The sequence below is a fragment of the Coturnix japonica genome, chromosome 5 (genome assembly GCF_001577835.2).
Source record: "Coturnix japonica isolate 7356 chromosome 5, Coturnix japonica 2.1, whole genome shotgun sequence".
Classification (NCBI taxonomy): domain Eukaryota; kingdom Metazoa; phylum Chordata; class Aves; order Galliformes; family Phasianidae; genus Coturnix; species Coturnix japonica.
The window spans coordinates 4,990,563-5,008,345 of record NC_029520.1 but is presented as its reverse complement, the minus strand read 5'-3'; the positions used below and the strand labels follow the sequence as shown (position 1 = coordinate 5,008,345).

The 17,783-nt window shown below is 37.1% G+C and overlaps 1 long non-coding RNA gene across 1 annotated transcript; it reads right to left on the bottom strand.

Annotated features, from left to right (window-relative positions):
• Nucleotides 1-417: 417 nt before the first annotated feature.
• On the bottom strand, nt 418-16,834 carry LOC107314333. Its single transcript, XR_004307419.1, has 5 exons — nt 16,747-16,834; nt 13,063-13,197; nt 9,300-9,412; nt 5,136-5,245; nt 418-796 (listed from the first exon to the last, which is right to left on the bottom strand). It is a non-coding gene; the product is annotated as an uncharacterized LOC107314333 (long non-coding RNA).
• Between the last annotated feature and the right edge of the window lie 949 nt (nt 16,835-17,783).

The following is a 17,783-nucleotide window of genomic DNA, read 5'->3' as shown; positions in this document are numbered from 1 at the left end:
ATTAATTTCCCCAACATACACAATGTTATCCCTCAAATGACTCTCAGGGGATTCCTGTGTGGGAGGAACTTCTGTGGTATAAAGACTCCTCCAGGTCAAAACGATGTCCAAATCTGGATGTTCAAAAACATTTATATCTGATAATACCTTACAATCCTAAATCCATAAATAACAGTGCATTTCTAAATGTATCATAAAAGAAATAGAACATTTTGACTGCTTATATTTCCTATAGACAAATATGGATTTATAGTAACTAGTCAGTATAACTAGCAGTAATATGGAAAAATAACTTTTAAAAATATGAAGAGTTAGGAAGAATTAGGGAGATACAACTATAAACTCAACTATAAAAAAATTAAGGCTTATGTAAATATTTACGTAAAGTATTTACGTAAATAGTTCCCTATTATTAGCCTGTCTATCTGCTGGTCCTTCTCATCACATCTCTCCCAATCCAAAGGCTTATTCAAATCCAACATGGGAGCCAAATGAAGGACTCAAGTGTATTACCTTCCTAAAGATTACGTGAACGTGGACATAAGGTAGATGGAACAGGCACAGCTTCTCCCCAGAGGAAAGACAATCATTACTTGATGGTTTTCTTACCATGGAGGCAGCCCTTTGAAGGCCTGTCACACACACCAGCCAGGCATTTCACAGGAGGACAGCTCCAACCCCGTTGTTTCTGTCTGTATGGTTCAGAGCAGGAGGGCTGCGCAGCAAGTAAGTACCACTCAGTCAGAAAGTTGCTCTCCACAGGATACTCAGATTTCTCTTAGCTTTCTGCAGATGTCTGCAAACAAAGAAACAGCTGTTATCTTTAAAGTCTGTGCAGACATTAAGGAGAACAGTGATTTTATTTTCACTCTTTTCATCTGCTTCTCCTGAGTTTTCAGAGAAGTAAGGATGAGGTTTATAACATTAGAACAAAGCATTTATTCCAAAGTTACCATTTTAGTTAAAACCATCTATATTTTACTTCACCCATTTGTTAATGTATAAGACGTTAAAAAACAACCTAAAATGTTGAGTTCTAGCCATTATGTTACAGAAACTAACAAAAATCAATCATGACAGCAAAATGGCAGGTGGTGGCACTGCAGAACGATCCATTTTCCACCATAGGTGTGGAAAATTTCTCTCTGGATATTTAAAATAACTCTTTGTTCCAAAATAGGTCTGTGTGCAGGAATGCAATACCATCAGGACCGAACTATCACTTCTGAAGGACAAAGGATGTGCACTGTTTTGTTAACAAAAGAAAAACACCAGTTGCCTCTCCATAAAACATAGCACTCTCTATTTCCTGATATATTAGATAACATTATATCTATTAGCATGCAGCTATTTTGTGATATATAACATTAGGTACATACATAAAGTATATATATTATATATGATGATATACTACTTAAACATGGAGTCATAGCTTGTTAATTACCCCAAATCCAAAGTTATGAATATGTGTATGTTTACTAAGGCAGTGCATATGCATTCTTAGTAAAGGTGGGATTACATAATCTAGGAATAGGACTGTTCTAACAGAAAGTGATGTTTTTCTGGGGTGGTGATATGGATATAACAGCAACCCTATGAATTCTGTATAGCATATCCTTTGCAATATGTTCGTGATTCTTATAAGTTACTTCGTGACTTTATTACACATTAAAGAAAAACTATTATTGATAGCCAAATCTTTTCATGTATGTTTTTTTTTGTTGGTTGGTTGGTTGGTTGGCTGGTTTTTGTTCTTTTTTTTTTCCACAGCAACCTTTATTCAAACACAGTGAATGGATGTAGTGCATTGATGGTAACAACAAGCAACAGACTAATATCTTACCATTCTCTTCACTACAGAAAGGATGGAAACATTATGTTGAGTAATCTCCTATTTATTTATTTTTTAACAGAACATTATATATTATAATGCCAGGCATACATTGTTTGAAACCCTTGGCTTTAACAAGAGGGAGATAAAAGACACTCATTCATCTACTTCTTCTCAGTGACAACAGTGAGTATTTACAGTATGAAAATGGCAGATTTTAGATCCACAAATGGCTTTTTGGCATTATAATTCAGGGTTATGGTGTAGCTCAAATTGTGCTTATGGAGTGTAATGTTGAACTGTGAACACATCATATGTTGATGAAACTTCCAAAATTTAACATCACAAAAGAAGAATAAAAAGTGTAATTTTTCTGCAGTTTAACTAGAGCCAACCTCTTGCTACTTGTTTCTGAATCACAGTGATTTACTTACAGAATAAAAGTAACCAAGTAACAAAGCCCCATTGTAAAAGTAACTTTAAGTAACCAAGCCCCATTGCTGACACAATGAATTTCATCTGAGGGTTTAAAGAACATCAGTACAGGAACTTTAGTCTCATTAGCAACGTATTTTAAAATTATCTAGTCTTAAAGATTCGATAATATAGAATTAAGGAGCCACATTAAGGAGCAGAAGTGTTCCCACTGCTACCAAAAGGGTTAAATAACAAAGTGCAGGGGTTTTTATAATCTACAAAATTTCTCTCCTATTAATACACAGAAAAACATTTAACAATGCTCCAAGTACATGAGAAGTTAAATGCACAACTCGAAAACTGAACTGCCTTTTATTTGAGATTCTGTTGGATGAGGTTTTCATTCATTTATATGGCAAACCAATGACAAATTTTGGAGAATTTGGACAATTTAAAAACTGATACATTTTTTTCCCACCACCTATAATAGGTCTGGTTTCTTTTTCCCACATCTTGTTTGGCTTTCCCTTCCTAGACTTCCCTCATGTTTTTATTTTTGATACAGTTAACAACCATTCCTCTCAGTATCATAACTTTGCAGTAGGGTTACATCTGTTTTATCTTCTCTCCCATCACTTCTCCAAGCAGTAGCTAACTTTAAGGAGGGGCATAAATGCTAGACAAGTGTGTACTTTCTTAGATCATCAATTCAATTTTACTGCCAAAAGCATTAGAAATAGTAGATAAAGAAATGACACAGGCACTTTTAAAAGGATCCCTACTGTTATATCTACATAACAATAACGACTCCTCACTGAACTCTGTGTTGCTACAGAGAGGTAAAGGCTGCATCAAGATTATCAAAAAAGGAAGAATTAGTACTGGGAAAAGAAAACGAGGAAAAACGGAAAACAAAGCCAACCAATAAGATAAGCAAGGATCTAAATTGTTTAAAGCAAAAATCCTTTTCTAAACTTAAAAATAACTTTGGGGTAGTCTGTCAGAGGTACAGCAGGAATTCAGGTGTGCATCTTCTCTACTTCAACAGAAATTTTGCCAAAAAAAATTAAAAAAAGGGGGAGGGGGGGGGGAGGGATTTTGCTGAAGGCATTTAGCAACAAGGCAGTAACCCACACACTGAGAAAGCAGCTCACATTTCACTGTGTACGTCTGTTTGTAGGTACTTGATTTAATTCCATGTGTATCCTTTGGAGAGATTTTACTCCTAAGTCCTTACAATTAAGCTCCAATATGTGAACAGAAGTAAATCAGATGCAGGACTCTTATTCTAAACCAGAGCAGGTGCTTTATGTCCTCTGTTTTTACTTGGTAGCTCAGCTGCCAAAGCACTCATTGAAGAGAAGGGCTAACTCCAGTTTGTCTTGCTCTCATGAGGCTCTTAAAATACAAACTACAACCCAGTTGGTCAGAAATCTCATTGGTCTCTGAAATAAGGTAATTATATGCTTAAAATTAATGCAAGCAAAGGCAAAACCCATAAAGGACTATCCTCTTCACAGCAGTTACATATTTAGATGAGATCGAAAACCCTTGCATATAAACTCTCCTTGCCAAAACTGTCTACCATTTTGTGTTAAACTTCATTATTTAATTAACTGGTGTATTGTCCGAAGCAGGGAGCAAATGGATGAGCTTTGAGTCACCTGCTTTTACTATCTAGTTCTTGGCACTGATTGCATTCAGTTTTCAAATATTCAATCACCTTGCTGTGGCCAACTGATGATTTTTATTTAGGGCATTAACCATTCTGCAAACAGAAATAGACACCACGTAGCTCGCTTCTATTTATGCCTTCATAATTCTCATGGAAGTAACTGGAACTTATAAAAATACATACTTTTCCCAGTTTAAATCACAATAAGTTTTAATCATTAGACATAAATCCAATTAATGTGCAGGAGTTTAACACAGCAATATTTTGGGAGGGTCACAAATCTGAATGGATTGGAACTGAAATGACTAGCATCTGCTTAATAATTGATGATTTTTAAAAATATAAGTGCAAACTGAATAGGAAATTCATTTGTATTTTAATGCTTATTAAATCTTTAAACTAATCTCAAATCTTTTTCCTTGCTTTTCACTAACTAGTACATAAAATGCTTCCACAGTCCCTATAGTCTTCTTTTCTTCTAATTATTTTAATGTATTAAGAATAATCAATCTTTACATACTTACAGATATATCAGGTGAACAAAGTAAAAATGATTTACGGTAATATCATAAAAATACTTCAAAACCTCACCCTGAAATACATCTCATCTTGTGTGTAGAACTGACCAATTAATAATTTTTCAGTAGTTTCATATTTATTTAATACAACCTTTACAGCAAGTCTTGTTTTTGACAGCATTTAATTGACCTGTCCAATGTCTGCAATTGTGTACATACATTAAAGAAATTGTATAAGTAATGGTCAGTTAGGCAGCAACTTGTATAATTTGTACATGCAGTGACATCAATTAAGCACTCAAATTGGGCACATCATTACTTTTGACCATACAGAATTCCTGGCCTTCAAAGTCCACTCCTCTAACTTGTCACAAATGATTTGAAGTAATATCTATGCATGGTGTAATGCATTCTTAGTTTGCAATAGGGATTTACTTGAGACAATATTGAATGAAAAAGAGCCTGCAATTTGCAAATACAAAATAAAACAACCCAATGTTTGTTCCACGTTAGTATTTTTTCTAATGGAGTTTGTTGTTTTGTTAGAAGGCAAAAATCAAGGCAAACGATTTCTAAAGATAAATGTGAGCATTTACCTAGAAAAGAACTTCTGGCTGCGTAATAAACTGAAGATGAGGGGCAAAAATCTATCTCACATTTATAAAGAAAAAAATAAGAAATATTGTCTTTTTACCTGTAATATCTCTTACAGCCATTTCTTCAGCAGTGTTGCTGGTTTTAGCTCTTCCCTCACACATCTTTCCCCAAGGAATCAATGCTCATTCACAGCTCACAATGACAAATCTGTGAAAGAACAGACTGGTGTTTCACATATCAGGAACAGTTTGTAAGCTTTCCTGGTAAATTTGAGTTGTTCTGCGCATGTGGAAAAAAAACAGAAGGGCTTGGTGAAGATGACCAATTACACAAAGACAATTAGACTCTTTTTCCTCTGAAGACACTTTAGCAGTACAGTTTGGCTTTCTTCTCCATGTGAAGTTTACCCAGCCTTCAAACAGATCTCCATTTATTAGCTATTTTATCATAACTTTAAAACTTCGTAAATGAAGAATTTATTTTCATAACAATGTCACACAGTGGCTCATCTGATTTAATGAATTTTCCATCCGAATAGCTGTTGGTAAAAGCAAAATGCCAGATGTTCATCTTAAAAGCAAGGTCTGATGATAGACTTTAGTTCTGCTTTAGTATCTTGCTCTCTAGGAACAGAAGCACATAAGAAATCCTGATGAGAAGAAGCTACTTGTTACTCCCTGTCCTCTCTATTAAGAGAAAATCCAGCCTTTTTTTTTTGTTGTTGTTGTTAACTTATACTTAGATCACATTCTTTTTTTATTCTAACACTGACTCTTAAAACGAATCTAGAGAGCTGAATAACTAAGCATTGGTAATTTTGGAGAAGGTATAATCACGTTAGAGATATAAACCACCAGCCTAATAGATTGTGATAGAGGTTATCATGGTTATATCCCTGAATATGTTTACAGTGAATTATCATCTAGAAGATTATTTATAATCCACAAAATCAGTGTTTCTGATGAGGAACCAGGAGATGTACATTATGGATGAGAGACACGTGGCCACCAGGAAGCAGCTTAAAGTTACTGTGAGTTATTGCAAGTTACTGTGAATCACCTGAGCTATAATTGGCCCTGTTCCTGGAAAATTTCCCAATCCTTTATCTCAGCTTATTATTAATAAACAGGTAGTGCTAGAAGAATGAAATGCATGCAGTGAAGAGCATGGTATACCCTCTAACATGATTGAACACAAACTAGATGTACACAGAACTAATGTCTGGAAGGTGGCTTAAAGAGAATCTGTTCTGCAGGTGTAAGGGCTTTATTTGTCATCTTTGCCTTTGTTGCCAGACCTAGGAGAGTCTGAATTATTTTTCTAAGTGGACAAAGGAGTCTCTAAGTTGTTCTGGAAAGGCTCTAAATGTACTGCTTTCCCAGTTCATCCTCAAATTAATTAACATTCCTTCCCTTCCTGACAGTAAATACACTTTGATTACAAAAAGAAAACATAAAAATGCCAATAGGCTGTAAAGTTGAGGAATTAGGAGGAGTTAAAATTCCTTGATGGAGTAAAGAAATATTGAAAATTCAGTCTGGTCTAAAATGTTCCTTGCTTGAATCTACCCAGAAACTTGCAGGTTTTCAGCATCTGGGCTGTTCACAGCTACCAAGCACTGGATATCTACACAGGCTACAGTAAAAGGAAGCATTCATGATGTATCTAAGGCAAAAACATAAGGAGCTGAGTACATGTGGTGCATACCTTTGATGAAATCCTATTAGTGTACTATATATATATATACACACATCTATTAACATACTATATATACACACACACACTATAATATACATCTCCTTGATAATGTACATTTCCTTGATATTCTCAGTTGTTTTTTAAGACATTGTATTTTATACTGCAGCAGAGGAATCTGTGTCTACTATAGAGAGCATCCTATTAATATTATATAATGAGAGAAATTAATAAAATATGGGTGCATAAAATGATTGAAGTTCACATGTTAAAACAACATCAAACCCACCACAGGGATAAAATAGCCACTTGAATAACACCACCTTGCACACATCTTGCTTTGTGAAATATGACTAGGTAGCCATATGGACTTAGGCTACCTAACTTAGGACTGGAAAATGCCATCTACTTCTTCGGGATCAAAAAGGTAATTAAAAATTGCTGGGTTGAATTCTGAGATAAATCTGAGCTACTCTAAAGTGTATATAAGTTGTAGCAGCTCATACTGTGCTGCTGTACCACAGCCAGCAGCTAATAACAGCCCAGTCACTTGCATCCATGCAAGACAAAAAGACTGAGATAAAGACAGCATACAACATGCAAAAGCACTCACTCACTACTCCTACCAGCAAAATGATGCTGGTCCAGTGTCTGAGTTACAGCTACAGAAAATTTTCCCCAGTGCCACTGCTGAGCAAAAAGCTGCATGGCATGGAATATCAGTGTGGTCAGTTTAGGTCAGCTGTCCTGGCTGTGTCCCCTGCAGCCTCTTCGCCCACACTTAGCCAGTTTGCTACAGGTGCTGACTGAAACAGAGAAGACCTTGATGTACAAGACCTTGTACAAGCACTGTTCAGCAGTGAAAGCACTGGTGTTTTATCAATACAGTTCTGGTCACAAATCTAAGACATGGTACCAGATGGTTCACAATGAAGGAAGATAGCTCTTTAAGTTAGACCCAGCATGACAGTCCATCATAAAAATCTGATTGGACCAAAGACAGAGAAGAAGCAAAATTATACAGCAAACAACTCACGAAAGGAAACCACTAATCCAAAGCAAATGAAGTTCATAGAACTTCAAGATCAAAAATGTCAGAAAATGCCTTTTAGAAAAGTCAGTAGATAGCAAAAAGATGAACGAAGTTCATCTCTCCTATGAAAAAAGGTTAAGAGAACTGGGCTTGTTTTAGCTTGGAGAAGCAAAGGCTCCAGGGAGACCTCATTGTGGCCTTCAAGAACTTGAAGGGAGCATGTAAACAAGAGGGGCAGCAGCTGTTTATGAGGGTGGAGAGTGGTAGGACAAGGAGGAATGGTTTTAAACTGAGACAGAGGAGGTTTAGTTTTGATATTAGGAGGAAGTTTTTCACTCAGAGGGTGGTGATGCACTGGAACAGGTTGCCCAAGGAGGCTGTGGATGCCCCATCCCTGAAGGCATTCAAGGCCAGGCTGGATGTGGCTCTGGGCAGCCTGGTCTGGTGGTTGCTGATCTTGCACATAGCAGCTGAGTTAAAATCAGATCATGTTTGAGGTCCTTTTCAAGCTAGGCCATTCTATGATTCTAGTATCCTTCTTTATCCTACTGCCAAACTGGGAAAAGCAATTGGTACCATATACATATAGAACTAGCCAAGGAAGGATATTTTTATCAGTCAGGTAAGAGATTTATGAGAATAATATCCATACTCTTTTTCCCACTGGACTCCACATGTCTCTTATTTTAAAACTACTGCATGTGATGCCTTAGCTCGTTGTTTCCAAACAATATTAATTAAATCTCTTTGATAGATCACTTATTTTCTAAAACTAAGTGAACATTTTGTAACAGAACTAGCATTTGGATGTTGCACACAAAACTCAGTCACTGAATATACCAAGGCCACTCCAAAAAGTAATGCCTCATATTTATTGCCATGGAAGCTACAACAGATGCAAAGAGGGCAATAACACTATTTGATAGAGCAAATTCTCAGCTATATAACAATATTTTTTTACATAGTCAACTCCTTTAGCTATGCTTTTTTTCCTGAGATGAACAAGAGCCTACATGCTGTGCTTGTGACAATCCGTACCAGTAGAGGTGACCCACTGTCACTGTCACCACTGCTGAAACTCACCACCCACCGCCTCCCTTTGCTGACATCCACCGTTTGATCTCTACAAACATTCAGCAAGTACTGATGAATATCAGAGGGTGCCATTTTTTCCCACATGGAGGAATTCAATGACATGTTTTTCGTCATCTGTGTTTCCATGCTAGACTCCATTTTTTAGACTGCCCCTCTGATGCCATCTGTCACATGGCACCAAAACATAACCAGATATTGGTGGGAAGGTTCAGCCTGTACTGCCAAAACAAGAGCAGCTCTCTCCGATGTTGTGGGCCAGCATAGTAGAACCAGAGGCATTACTTTTGGAGCAGCCTGCATACATAAAGTATTTGTAAAACGTATGTATATACTAATATAAATTATACAGAATTCAATGAATACAGCCAAGACAAGAATTCATATATAAATATATATCACAAATGACATTCTAGGCTAGATGAAATCTATCCATCTTACCTGAAGGACCACAGGACGCTCTTGAATTCTCACTGCAGTCCCTTCACACAGTTGGTTCTCCGGGCATTACAGTTGCTGATGACAGGTTTAAGTCACTCATCTGGTGAAAGTTCCTAACCAAAAATAGCTGATGCTATGTTAAAATACATATATTGGGATTTTTTTTTTTTTTTTTATTTTTTTTTTTATGCTAATGTGGTGGATTATGCCTTTCTTCTCAACTGCCTTTTACAGCTGAAGAACTTGGGCAAAAATCTTGTCCAGTTTACTTTTATGCAGAAAGCTCAGGAAAAAGATTGATGTGACAAACATATCAATCGTTATCCTGGGTATCCAGCTTCAGATTTGTCCAGTAATCTACATCTCATTAGTACATTTTGCATTAAACAACCCTTTCAAATTGCTATGCACACCTCTCAGAATTTTCCCTCCACTCACAAACAAAACTTATCAGCCTTTACAGCCAAACAGGTAATAATTACTTGGCCTCTTGAAAAGTGATTGCAAAAACAAAGGAGAAAAGTTGTATTGTTTGAGAAAAGTTTTGGTTGTTCCACCATAAACACTTTGTCTAGTTAACCAGACAGTGATACTTCAGTCCTATATTGCATCTTCTTATGCCCTTAAGGTACTTCCTATTAATTTCAGATTCTATCCATCCATATTTTAACCAGAAATAATTTCACAAGCTCACAAAAAGGCCTAAGATATGCCACAACATAAACATGCAGGACTGCATTGTTTCCTGTATTAATAAAAAAAACTGACTTAAAAGTTCGTGTTCTTTACATTTCTCACACAGCACTCAAATCACAACTTCTGCTTGCTGTGTACAAGTATACTCAACATCTTCATTTTCATTTTCTTATTCCAATACTTCTATTTGTATTCATCTTCCTTAGATTAATCGTAAGCAACAACTCATCCAACCATACTTCATTTCCCAAAAAGAAGCCACTGCAAATCCTTTCCGTTTTTGAAAAACACAGTGCATGGGCTTCTTCAAATCTAATCTCAGTATCTGTTAACAGTATAGTACTTCTACTTGATATTTTGATCCTAAGATCACGCCTTATATTGGGAAAGCTTTAAAGTAAAGCGCACTTCATGTATCTGTCCAACAGTCCACAGTGAAATTACTATGATTAATTTACAGGATAGGAAGAGATTTCCTTGATATTAGTCTTGAAAGCAATCTGTCATTAGACAGGCACATTAGCTTTGTTCAAATTCCTTTGTGAGATTCTTTGCAGGAAATAGTGACTAATAAAGTAAGGAAATGATAGAAGAATATTGAGGCCCTATTAAATCATTAAACCTAATTATTTCGCAGATATAGCAAAGGCTTTGAACAGTCAGAAAACAGCAAATGAAGTTGTATTCATATATTAAGAAATAATAAAGAGAGTCTGCCCTCATAAACGTTGAGTTGTAAAACACAAGCTAATGTAAGAACTTCAGTTGTCATTCTTTCCAAAGCTGGTGTGACTGATACACATCAGGAGTCTTTTCCAATATAACCTCAGCCCTAAGAGAGCAGAATCTCATATTCCAAAAACAAGGCCTGGGAATGCATGATTTATAAAGAGAGGGTCCAACTCAAACTCCTGTCTCGTATGTTGTTAAATCCTGCAGAGAGCTTCGGTGGAAGGCTGGATAAAGAGCTGAATTTTACATTGATAAAACTCTCTGTGAAGTGCTGAGTGTTACATATAAACATTAGTGTTCAGTGTCTCTCCATTTTACGGCCCAGGTTTCTAACTTCCTCACAAGAAATAAATTAGAAATGTAAATATAATGTATATTCCTGGACAAGGATGTGAAACAGGAAAGTTGGATTTTTTTTTGGTACTAGGAGGTTGTGGTGAGGTGGGGGTCAGCCTCTTGATCCAGGTAACAGCAATAAGACTAGAAAGAGTGGCGTCAAGTTGCACCAGGGAAGGTTCAGGGTGGGTATTAGGAAAAACAACTTCTCTGGAAGAGTGAGCATGTGCTGGAATGGGCTGCCCAGGGAGGTGGTGAAGTCACTGTCCCTGGAGATGCTCAAAAAAGATGTGCTACTAAGGAGCACGGTCTAGTGGGCAGTACTGGTAGTAGGTGCTCAGATTGGAGACTTTCAGGCATCAAAGAGGGGTTGTAAAGCAGGAAGATGACAGACTCTTTAGCAGGCTCTGCTGTAACATGACAGGGAGAAATGGTTTCAAACTTAAGGAGGAAAGATTTAAACTGGGTATAAGGAAGAAGCTTTTTACAGTAGGAGTAGGGAGGCAGAAGAGTGGGTTCTTCTGCCAGGGAGGTGGTAGGTGCCCCATTCTTGGAGACAATTCAGGTCAGGCTGGGCAGGGCTCTGAGCACCTGATGGAGCTGTAGGTGCCCCTGTTCATGACAGGGGAGTTGAACTAGACGGCCTTTAAAGTTCCTTCAAACTGAAACGATTCCATGATTCTGCGAACATGTAAGAAAACATCGCCATCTGCTGTTCCATGCAGTTAGTGCAGTTCTTTCCTACGGTGAGTATTTCTTCAGAGACTCTCACAGCCCTCCACCTACCGCTGCTGATTTAACAATTCACTGTTCAACTGTGTTCAGGAAACGTTGGGCTATTCCTACTTCACATTAAAGTAGGTTAATGAATTCCAATGGACTTACACAGCTTAATGTTGAAACGAGCATAAATGCTTTAATTTTGCAATCGCGGACTTGGAAAAGGATTTATGGGAACCATGTCATTGAACAAAGTGTGTTTTCTATAACTGTTAGAGATTAACTGTTAAGGTGGCTAATCACTTGGCTGCTGAGAAAGAGCAGTGCATTTAATTCTGTCACTGCCACTTAATCCTTGATTCTTACCTTGATACTGAAAGGAATTAAATGGCCTGTTGTGGAAACAGTTTAGAATCTGCAATACGGAAGAATGCGAAGAATGATGACCTTATTCCAATATATGCTTTTCCTAAATGTCTAACCTGAAATGTTTAACATAAGATTTTATATTTGTATATTAAAATTTTCCTGACTTTTTCCTATTCAGAGTCAGCATTTAATCTCTCACTGACCAAGAAAGTAAAAACAAAAGATTCACATGAAACAAAACTCCTTTAACCCCAAATAATATGCATGGCACCGACAGTCTTCTACTTCATTCACCATTTCTCAGGTTAAGCTGTACTGTATATTCTTTTTTACTATTAAAAGTCTTTATACAATTAGCACATGGAGGCACAGAGGGCTAAAAAAAACTTTGATTGCGTTCTAGAGAACCATGACTCTTTTACTGTAGCTGCCTGCATTTGAAACCTTGCTTTTCCCTTCTTATAGACACATCTGATTAGAGTGGCTGTGGTGCAAATTAGAGATCACAAGAGAAGAGCAAAAACCTGTGATCAGTGGACATTTAACACAGTCTATCAACAATACTCCAAAATTATTTTGCTTCCAACTTTCTGATTAAATATCCTCTGCTTTAACTTCACCATTCTCACCTTACCCATTCTTTACCTTTTGCTGTGCTTATTTCACCACCTCTGGTTTCAGTCTAGAACTTCTTGAAAGCTTGACAAGGTATCATTTAGCATGTAAAAATGACAGCATACAATAGCTACAAATATTTCAACATGGATCCCAGCTTATTTTTGGCATTTTTAATTAATAATATGTAGCAGTCACTGTAGAAATACCATCACAGCAAGAGCTACTTGTATCTGCATGTTATGCTAAACTTTATGAATCATGGTTGCCAACATGACTGTTCTGGAGTACTTACACACAATGATCTAAATTATCTTCTGTGTCGCCTGTTGTCCCTTTTTTCTCCTCCAGTTCTTTATTTATTTTCTTTTTCAAAAGCAGCAGAACACCTGTTCTCAGGAACTTGGTGCACAATCGTATTTGACACACGCTATGAATACAAAGACACAAAGTTACTACATACTAGATTTCTTTTGTAACAATTCAGTTACAAAACAGTGCTGAAATATTGACTTAAATGACTTGTATCACTGTATAAAAGTTAATGAGAAACAGTTTTTCCTTTTGAACATTTATCCCAGCTTTCCATACTTCAGAATATTTTCTAAACTTCGAAGATGTAGTTATGACTGTAACATTTTTTCCTCTATCTATATCCTAATATTCAGATCTGAAAGCCAAGGCCGAGACAAATACACTAGCAAAGGTACAGCATTATTCTTGATGCACATCACAGGAGGTCTGAATCTATTTTATGCATCTCCATTTTTTTCTTTTTAATTTTTGGCACCTGAGGATCCTAGGATTAACCATTATTAAGCAGATGTAGATGAATGTAGTACAATTCTCAGGGCTGAGGCACCCCACTCTACATTTCCCATGACTATGGGCTCAGTACAGCTATTGCGAGAGCACAGCGGAACTATCGGACTACACAACAGAGCACGTCCTAGCTCTTAGCAATGGCCGGAGGAACTGATGTCTGCATATGAAAGCCAAAAGAATTCTTATTCTGAGAGTGGGACACCACCTGCTGCCATTTGGGAGTGCCCAGCTGCCTTGCTGAAGAAGTGCTACCCCAATTTGCCATAACACAGGAAATGACACAAAGCAGAAATACATTATGGTTGTGCAACTGAAATGCAGATCCAAGATCATTCTCGTAAAAACCTTGGTATGTATTTTCTGTAACCTGTTCTGGTAAGACAAACTGAATTTAAACATACTCAGCCCTTTACAGGAGGCTAATTCTGCATATAAAGTTGTATTACAGGCTTTATATAACTATGCTATAAAATCTATGATGCAAATCACGCAAGTTCCTGCTAGTATTTAAAGTGTCTAGGGAGGTCATGCATTTATTGCTAAAAGTAAAGAAAATATATATTTCTGAAGACCTTGGGGTTACTTAATATGAAAAGGCATCCACCTGCTTTAGCAACAACACCACCAATCTTTTGTTTAGGGACAGAACTGGCAGCATTCAGATGACATATTACGAAAACAACATGGAATTACTTGATTCTGGTTTTTGATTTATTTCAAAATCTGTGATCACAGTCCAGCTGAGCTTAAATCTCTTTCAGAAGACAGATACTCACTTTGAGAAGTTTGTGTTTCTCTTTGAGATAAGAGAGACCATCTTTTGATTCCAGTAAAGCAAACAGGAACCTGACATCTTACTAGGAAATCTGAGTACACTAACTTAGTGAGCTTTAAGTGACATTAATGGTGCTTTAGAATTCTGATAACAACAAGATAGCTGCCCATTCTCAAACACCATCTTCTACTTTTGATTGAAACACCACCGTGGTTTTCAAGAATATTGCTTTGGGAAATTGAACCAAGGTAAAATTATATAAAAACACAGAAGGATAAATAAACAAAGCAAGAAATGAAACAAAAAAGTAGCAGAACAACGTCAATGCTCAGATTCATAGAATAGCCACACAGACAGCTGGGCTGTTATAGTTGCAGAAAGAGCAGATGACAGAGCAATGGGGGACTTTTTCTGCTAGCTTAGTTGAAGGAGAAACCAGCATGGGACTGTACCTTTATGCCTTGAGTCTACTAGGTATGTCTGTGAGGTTCTTTTTCCCTTGATATGTAAATAGAGCTGTTGACCGAAACAAATAGTGGAGAAACAGGACAGATAGATGCAGCTACCCTAAGAAACTTAACATAAAAGAAAATTCACAAACTTACAAGGAAAAACACAAAGCCAAATGACTCCAGGATACACAGAAGTCAGAGGTGCAGAGGCTAGGAACAATTTCATTAATGCCTCCATGTAAGAAGATCTGAATTATCTTTAAGAGCACTGTATTTGCATTTTAGATATAGCAGAATGAACTAATTATGAAATGTATGCGTCAAAGATTTCAATTTTTCAGGCTTGACTTACTTTGGGAGATTAATTTTTTAACTTTATCATTTTTGCAGGCAGTTTCAAGTGGACAGCCTTATTTGAATGTTACTCATTGTTCAGTGATGTATGAAATGTACTTAATCAATGTGAAGAGAAAGTTAATATTAAATTATTATCAAATGTTTCTCGTTTAAAATAAAAAAAACATCAAAAAAGGGAACGGTTCCCCCAAAAGGGTTAACATGTTTCTTGCTAAAACAATTTATGTTGTGAAAAAACAAGTTGGTAATTTAAACTATTTTTTTTTACAGCAAGTTTTTCCACGGTATATAAATACTACTTTGGTTTACATAAAACCAAAATGCAAAAGCCGGCATTTTTCTAACCTATTGATTAAAAACACCGTATGTATAATAAATCAAATAAATTTTTCAATGCTTTGCTAAGAGATTTTTAAATAACTATTTAAGCCTAGCTAGACATGCCTTTCAAATGTCTGACGGCAAAATCTTTGGACAGGATGGTCCTCACGGTAAGCATTAAAGCATTTCTCAGTGTGTCAGTTTATTGCAGAAACACAGAACCACAGGGGTTGGAAGGGACCTCTGGAGCTCACTGAGTCCAATTCCCTGCTAAAACAGGTTCCCTATGGCAGGTCGCACAGGTCAGTTTCCAAGTAGGCCTTGAAGATGTGCAGAGAAGGGGGCTCCACAGTTTCTGCTGGCACCTGTGTGTCCAGGGCTCTATGTCACTCTGCAAGTATAAGAAGTTTCTTTTCTTTGTGTTAGATATCGGAATCTAATGCATTCCCATGGTTTCTGCTTGCATTGTCACCTTGCTAATTCTTATTATCCATGCTTACTGCTGAAAAAGAGTCTTGCCCCACTTGATGAACTCCTGATCACTGTAGATGATTTGATACAGCAGTGATGCATGGGATCCTTCTTACCGCCCATCAATCTACTCAAGGACGTCTGGAACAGCCCAAGAGTCAAGAAGTCTTGAGAGGCCTTTTCCCTTTGTACGGGCAGAATGCTCCAGGCCATTAATCATCTTTGTTCACCCAGCCACTGGACCTCATTTCGAGGAGCATGCCCTGTCTATCTTGAACTGCGTCTGAGATTGCCAAACGGACCACTGTTCCTGATGTGACCTCACCAGAGCACAGTTCAAGGGGAAGAGAACCTCCATCCACCTGCTGACCATTCTTTTTTAAAATTTACCTTATGGATTTTAATTATGATATCTACAGAGATAATGGAAGATCCGACCAAGCAGAGGTACTTTGTCGCTTATTACAATATATTCCACATTTCTGCAAGGATTGCAATCCTCACTTTGTAAAGAATAAAATACAATCCTAATTAAAACAACCACATGAACCTCTTTTTCCCCCCCTTTTTAATCTTTTCAGAGCCACCACCACAATGACAATCATTACCTTACTTTTGTCTAAAACAGCTAACATGAGAAACTGTTAATGTGAGAACCTACAAGTGGAAAACATGCTCTTACAGTTGGAATAATGCAAGGAATGGTATGTACAATTGGAAAATAGTACAAGAACAGTTATAAATAGATAGCCAGAGGTTATCTATAAGAAAAACTCACCAAACTCAGAGGCTTTCGTTCAAGGTGAAAAATGCTGAGGCTTGCCACCAGAACTGCACAAAAGAGCAGCCTCCAGAAAGAGATACTGCCTTAGTGGTTGTCAGCCCTTAAATGGGATCTAGGAGAGGTGGAGTCAAGCTCCCCCCTTCCAGGAGCACAGCTGAATTACCTTCACCTGTGCTCCCACAGCTGACTCTACACTTGCATCAGATTGGTTAATCAGAGTCTCAGGTTGTGATTAACAGTTTCCCATACACATGCTCATTTTCAAGCATCAGTTCCAGACCGCTGTCCAGTGTAGCTCCATTGAAATACACACAGGATTTCCAGCCCTGTCCAAATGGTCACATTCTAAGAGCATTTTCACAGTGGGTGCTGTAGGTTAAAATGTCCTGGATATGAAGCCAGAACTCTCTCACTGAGAATTGTGTCTTCAACTAATGAACCTATTTTAGAAGGGAAGGCCCACTCTTCTCCTTTCCTTGGATATACAAATATAGAGCCAATTTAGAAATTGAATGAGTATATTCAGTCCTTAAATTATATTTGATTTATCACTTGAATGACTTTAACAGAATATTCTGCCATAGTTGTGTTATAATTCTACTGACACAAAGGGATTCAGCATATTTAATTTTCTCTTTAGCTTTTTTACTACGTAAATCTCAGGTTCACCAAAGTTCATGAAATATTAGATGTACTTCAGTTACTCATCCTTGGATAACTGTGGGAATCCTAGTATAAAAACTGAAGTTAGCTGAGGGAGATTCTTCTCTGAAATACAAGTTTTATGTGGATAGACTTTCTTTTTGTCTTACAAATCTTTACTACTGTAACAAAAAAGCAAACAACACTTAGTGACACTGGGGCTATGTGTAAGAACTTAGCTCATTAACTGCAACAGAATGAATTGTCTATACATATGCCTGCACACAGGTAAATTCTATGCATACAGTCAAATGGGTACATAAGCAGTTTTGACTCTGAAGCTATAGAAATGAAAGTTCTTGGCCACCTTCTGTTTGGTGATTTCATAT